Consider the following 7,088-nt stretch of genomic DNA (forward strand, 5'->3'; position numbering starts at 1 on the left):
TAATTTTCTTAAGTTAAAAAATTATTGAGTAATAACAGATTTTGTAACTTCTCATGAAAGAAGTTGGAAAGAGCCAGTTGTCGGAAAAACCCTAACTGCCTCCCCTAACTCTGAAACACCCCAAGGAGAAAGGGGTGAGGGGAGGGAAAAACCGTGTTGTAGGGACAGACGGTGGAGAAAGGGGGAATGCTACGTATGGTAAGGATTAGATAGCATTGGCACTGAGTGCGAAAAAATTGTTGAAGACTGTAGTCTTGCAAACAAGCTTGGGGGGGGATTTGGTCTTGAAGACGAATCTCATTATGAGGAGGAAGACAAGCAGAGAATGAAAAGGTCATTGTGATCGTTGGAATCTACTGCTTAGGAAAACACAGGTAAGCAGCACTTACGACCACTATTCTGTGATAGATACTGTTGTGCTTTGGGTAAATGTGAGTGTTGCAGAGAGAGCGAGCTCTCAATTTATATGTGTCTGAAACACAGTGTCAATAGGGTTTATAATTCATGTGGAATGGATACCATTATATCGAAACTCAATACCGTAGAAAAACAAAATAATTAATTGGGTAACATAGATTTAATTGTTTACTGTGAGCAAAAGCGGCAGAGAAAGACTATCTGACCAGAACAGGTTAGCTCTGGCACGCTGACACTAACTGTAGCATTAGTGACTGTGTAAGCAGTTATGTATTGTTAAAAGAATATTGGTGAGGTATGTACAAACTGGTTAAAGACTTATAAGAATTCTGTGCAAATTAAGTATATGTATAATGCTTAACATAAGAATTCTATGTAATATGAGAGCGTGTATAAACTTAACATTAAGAATTCAGTGTAACATAATTATTTGTATGAAATCAAGAACCCATGTAAATCCTGCACCTAGGCGAGCTAAGAACCAAGTAAACTATAACCGGGATAAATCACTGAGGTTGCTAGTGTACAAATAGCACTAATACATGAATGTAGCAGTGAGCAAGCTTGAACTAGAAAACAGAGAATGAGCTTCCAAAAATTAAACAGGGTCTTTTCCTAAAGCCGAATTGGGTGGCAATTTTACAGACGAAGACCACGAATTTTGTAATTTTGTAACCCTGTAGATCCTTCCTAAAACCCATACACAAGAATCGAGACCCTAAGTATCACATAATAACAATGTTTAAGCTCGTGCCTAGATTCTTGAAGCCTCAAGAATCATAACCTTGGCAGAAGAAACCCTATACTCTACACCTTTCAACAAAGGTAAAATTAAACCCAAACTCAAGCTCAGTACTGCTATAATAGAATTAAACATGATTATTAAAAATGGTTGACATGTGCCCTCAAAACAAACAACTTTCACAAAACTGTACAGACATACTAGAAAATAACAGTGTTGTTAACTAACTGAAATTATTAGCCATGGAAAGAAAAAGAAACGATCACACAGTTATATTTTCCAAGAAAAAGATAATTCCACATTAAATCGGCAACATGGAAAACTTAAAAAAACTTCTGTCCTTGTCACAAAACAAAACAAGACATGTCCAGAATGAAGAAATGAACAAATTTACAGTGCAGTCTCAATTACAGGGCCATAGTCTTAAATAACCATAGACAGGCTCGATTTTAGAAAAATGTCTACAACTTTTTCAGAAGAGAAGACCTCCATCAGAAAACTAGGAAACTGGAGAGTAGCGCGAACATGGAAATTCCTTTCAGTTCCAGGTCAGAAGCCAAATCTAGCTTTGCAGAATTGTTAAACCTAAATCTGCAAACTTGAACCCGAGAAACCTTTCTTTTCGGACAAAATCCAGGCAGGGATGCCAAGGAGCTTACCCGAGAAACTTCTAAGCGCCAAGCCAGGTAAGGCCACACCATCGTTGCAACTCGTGACCCTCGGTTCCACCTTCACCAAACCTGCAGAGGGTTGCGAGTCAAATATATCAGAAGACAAGCCTGAAATCAGATAAAACATAGCAAAAAGGAAACAAAAAATGGGAAACCTCGCGTGGTAACCGGCTGGGTATCGCAGATACCACAGATAAGTAACCCCTCGACTGCATCTGAGGCATGTCGATATCATGGAATTCGAAGGCTGCCGACCGAGAAATCTGCAAGAGGAGGAAGAGAGCCGACCATGGCGCCAAGGGAGGAGGAAATTTCTCATTCAAAAAGAAGAAGGCAACATTTCACATCAAGTAGAATCATCATCAAGAGGAGATTTCAAATAACAAAGTCCATATCAAAGAGGTAGAGGTCAATCTTTTGTGGTAATATTTTATACATGTAATAAGATTGGCCATAAATCTGATGAATGTCTCGAAATATTTTCTAGTTAGGGTAGCATACATATGGCACAAATTAATTCAGAAAGTATACAATCCTCTACACATGAAAATGCACCTTAAACTAGTGAATCCTTAATGATGAAAAGAGCTTTATTAAAGTCTCCTAAAGAAGTCAAGGAACTTACACAAAGGAAAACATTGTTCAAAATTCTCTGTGAATCAGAAGGAAAATGTTGTAAAGTAATTATTGATAGTGGGAGTTACCATAATCTAGTATCCACAGAAATGGTAGAAAGTTAAATTTAAGGAAAACTAAATATCCTACTCCCTACAAAGTCTCATAGTTGCGAAAGGGACATCAGATATTATTTAATGAACAATGTGAAGTGGATTTCCAGATAGGATTCTATAAAGATAAAGTTCTTTGTGATGTTATGCCTATTGATGTGCGTCATAATTTGCTTGGAAGACTATGGCATTGTGACAGGAAAGCAATACATTGATGGAAGGAGCAACACCTATACTTTTTGAAAAGGATGGAGAAAAACATGTACTCTTTCCTTTGAAGAATTAAAAAGCACGAGAAGAAGACCAATCCAAGGTAATAGTAATTAGTGGAAAAGAGTTCCTTTAAGGATTCAAGCACGGGGAGAAAAATTTTGCTTTCATTGTTAAGCCAAAGGTAGTCCTCACAAGCACAAATTGGAATGACTTCGAGAAAAAATTAAAAATATGTTGAATGAATTCATTTGATATTGTAGTGGATGACTTGCTTGATAATTTTCCTCCCATTAGAAGTATCAATCATCATATTGATCTAATTCCAGTTTCCAACCTTCCAAACAAAGAAACCTACAAAATGACTCCAAGGGAGAATGAAGAGATTAAAAATCAAGTTGATGAACTTTTGGATAAGTATATCATCCAAGAAAACTTAAGTCTGTTTATTTTTCCAATAGCGTTAACTCCAAAGAAGGATGGTGGATGGGGAATGTGTACAAATTCTCGAGCAATCAACAAAATCACAATCACATACAAGTTTCCATTACCTCGTATTGATTATCTTATAGACTGTTTAAGTGGTGCTTCATATTTCTCTAAAATCGATTTAAAAAGTGATGTCATCAAATCGGAATCAGAGAAGTTAATGAATGGAAAACAAAATTTAAAAGTAATAATGGTCTATATAAATAGTTGGTAATGCCTTTCAGACTTACCAATGCTCCCAATACCTTTATGAAGTTAATGAATGAAGTATTAAAATAATTCATTTGAAAAAATGTTATAGTTTATCTTGATGATATCTTAATTTATAGTGAATCAAAAGAAAAACACCTAAGACATCTTAATATGGTTTTGAAAAAGTTACAACAGGAAAATTTGTTAATCAATTTAAAGAAGTGTAGTTTCATGAAAACAAAATTATTGTATTTGGATTTTTTTATCTCAAAAGAAGGGTTAAATATGCATCATGAAAAAGCGAAGGCGATAATCAATTGGCTAGAGGTAAGAATTTTTCATGGATTGGAAAGTTTTCACAAAGAAATTATCAGAAATTTCAATGGTATATGTGTTCCAATTGTAGAAACTATTAAAGAAACAAACAAACCATTCCATTGGACAGAACAAGCTAATAAAAGTTTCAAATTATTAAAGAAAAAGATTACAAAACAACCTATTATAGCATTGCCAGATTTCAACAAGTTGTTCTAGGTTGAGACTGATGCTAGTGGAACTGTAATAGGAGTTTATCTAAGTCGAGGGAAGAGCAGTAGCCTACTATAGTGAAAAACTCAATGAAGCCAAGAAGAAACTCTTCTTATGAAAAAGAATTCTATGTCATTGTACAAACTTAAAAAAAAAATGGAGACATTTATCTTATGCCAAAATAATTCATCCTTTACACAGATATCATGATTTACAACACATCAACAATTAGAAAAAATTGAGGAGTCAAAGACATGTTAAATGGATTTAATTCTCACAAAATTTTACATTTGTTATCAAGCATAAAAGTGGGCAATCAAATAAAGTAGCAAATGCAATACGCAGGATTAATTTAATTCTATAAGAATTCCAAGTGAATGTCTTAAGATTTGATGAACTAAAAGATATGTATAAAGATGATCCCTTATGTTCAGAGGAAGATAGTTATACATTCCAAGATGTTCAATGAGGGAAAATCTATTAAAAGAAAAACATAGTGGAGGTTTCACAGTTCATTTTGGGTAAAATAAAACTGTAGCATAGTTACAAAAAATTATTATTGGCTTCGCATGCAAGGATATTTAAGAAGATTTGTTGAAAGATGCAGGATATGTCAATATTCAAAAGGAAGAAGTTAGAACACTAGACCATATCAACCTTTACCAATACCAAAGCTACCGTGGGACTCTATAAGCATGGATTTTGTACTAGGATTGCCCAAAGCACAAAGAGGAAGTGACTAAATATTTTTTGTTGCTGATAGATTGTTAAAAATGGCACACTTTATAGCTTATAAAAAGACAACTGATGCAAGTAACATAACAAACTTGTTCTTCAAATAAATAGTTAGATTGCACGGATTACCTACAAGTATTATTTTTGACAGAGACACCGGGTTTGTGGGCCATTTTTGGAGAAATTTATGGAAAACGTTAAGAACCAATCTTATTCTTAGTTCAACATATCATCCCCACACTGATTGTCAGAGAAAGGTGGTAAATAGAAGTGACAATGGGATCGGGTACTTACTTGGGCAGAATTTGCATATAACAACTCACCTAAGAGAAGCACAGGGTTAAGTCCATTCCAAATTATTTATGGAATGCATACAAGAGGAATTTACGAGGTAAGGAGATGGGAAGAAAAGAATTTAGAAGTGCAAATGGTGAAGATTTTGCAGCCAATATCCAAGAAATAAAAGACCAAGTCAAGCAGCAATTACAAGAAAGTAGCAACGAATATAAATGAAGAGAAGACTCCAAAAGAAGAAACTTGGACTTTGATGTTGGAGACTTGGTTGTGGCACATTTTTGGAAAGCAACATTTCCTAAAGGGGAATATAATAAGTTAAAACTGAAAAAGATCAAACCATAAAAAATTTTGAGGAAATTTTCCTCGAATGCTTTGAAATAGAACTACCCAAAGTCTTTGGTATCTCACCAATCTTTAATGTTTCAAATCTATACCCCTTAAAGGAACCAATAAATGATCCTGTAGATTCACCTACTAATATAAAATTTAGTGAGATAAACAACTACCTTCAGCACTAGTAAAGTAGACTAAATCAATCATTGATAAAAGTGTGGCTAAAAAGACGAAGAATAAAGAGTATTTTCAATACTTGGTTAAATTCAAGAATCAAGCAGTCAAAGATGCTACTTGGATGACACCAACAAAGATTTCAAAATATCGTATCAGTATTGAAGGACTCGAGAAGGAAAACATAAGAATATATATTTTCCTCACTGATAGTATGATGTAAGGGCATCTCTTATTTGTATTTATGAATTTATTTCATTTGGAATGTTCTAGAAAGTCTAGATTTTATGGAGACTTCTAGAGTTGATTAGATATTAAGTAGTTAGCATAGATTCCTAGAATTGAGAGGATTTTTCTCAACTTCCTCAAAACATCCAGGAATGAGTTTTCTCTTTGAGGAATTCAAGAGTTTTCTTACTCAAGAATAAATTGTTATGTAATTCATTTGTAAACCCAATTTTGGAGAGAAATTAATTTAATAAAGTTTGTGTTTCTTTTTATGAGTGAATTCCCGATGTGGTCTCTACATCACAATTGTCTATGAAAAATATTTAAGTGGATTGGTTATGCAAAGAGAGGGAAATAATTCAAATTGGAACCTTATTGGTATATCATTACCAAGAAAAAATTCAAAGAATTTTATTGCTATCAACATTATTAAGGAAGTCAAAAAGGTCAATATCAATATTATGGAGGTTAAAGACAACTACTATGAATTGGAGAAGTCACAACAATAATACATGGAGTCAATGCTAGAAGAATTATGTAAAAACCAACTATTATTGAATAAATCCAAGAGAAACTAAGTTTGGAAGGATAGAACATGATAACCACAAGAGAAATATAGAAATATAAGGATATCCGATTATTTGGTTTCATCACATGTAACACCCTTAACTAAAATTCTTTGAGGACAAAGGCTTTACAAGGAGGGCATTGCAATATGACAAGTAGTGGGGCCACATATTGGGTTAAATGTGAAAGAAATACATAAATAAACATGTAATTTATGAGGAAGGGTGATTTGGTATGCATGCATGCATTTAGGTATTTGTAGTAAGTTCTATAATTCTTTAAGGATTTATTGTGTAACTTATTTATATTATCTATTTTGGAGGTAGGATGCGTGATCTCATTGATATAAATGGTCTATAATTTTGTTTTTCTATGCATTTGGAGTATAAAAATATATAGGTTTACTAACATGTGATTTAGTTGTATAAAAAAATGCTTAATGTCTTCATCTTGTGTGGAAATAACTCTCCATTGTATCTCTCGTGTGACCCTAGGACATAGAAAAAAACATAATTTTTTTTTTACCTTAAAAGAATATGTTCTTCAAGCTAATTCATATATAACCCCGTTCTTTTTTCTATTCTTGACAAATGGGAATTCAAACTTCATAACATTGTGTTCACTAATTAAGCTTCCCTGCTAAGAACCTCCCAACCAGAAACCATGGCTTATTATGTTGCATCACAAGACCTCATTAGATTTTATGGCTTAGTGTTTCATCACAAACACAACCTCCCAACCAGAAACCATCGCTTATTTTGTTCCATCACAAGAACT

At 33.7% G+C, this 7,088-nt stretch overlaps 1 long non-coding RNA gene across 2 annotated transcripts in view; it reads right to left on the reverse strand.

Annotated features, from left to right (window-relative positions):
* Nucleotides 1-930: 930 nt before the first annotated feature.
* LOC149217097 (uncharacterized) overlaps nt 931-7,088 on the reverse strand; it is a 42,018-nt gene continuing 35,860 nt past the window's right edge. The window contains exon 3 of one of the 2 annotated variants that reach the window (XR_016251233.1): nt 931-2,093. This is a non-coding gene — a long non-coding RNA (uncharacterized LOC149217097). The remainder of the gene's footprint in view (nt 2,094-7,088) is intronic. The other variant, XR_016251232.1, reaches the window with a different exon arrangement.

The sequence above is a fragment of the Pinus tabuliformis genome, chromosome 1_1 (assembly GCF_031772625.1).
Source record: "Pinus tabuliformis cultivar Carrire ecotype Pingquan chromosome 1_1, CPIR1, whole genome shotgun sequence".
Taxonomy (NCBI): domain Eukaryota; kingdom Viridiplantae; phylum Streptophyta; class Pinopsida; order Pinales; family Pinaceae; genus Pinus; species Pinus tabuliformis.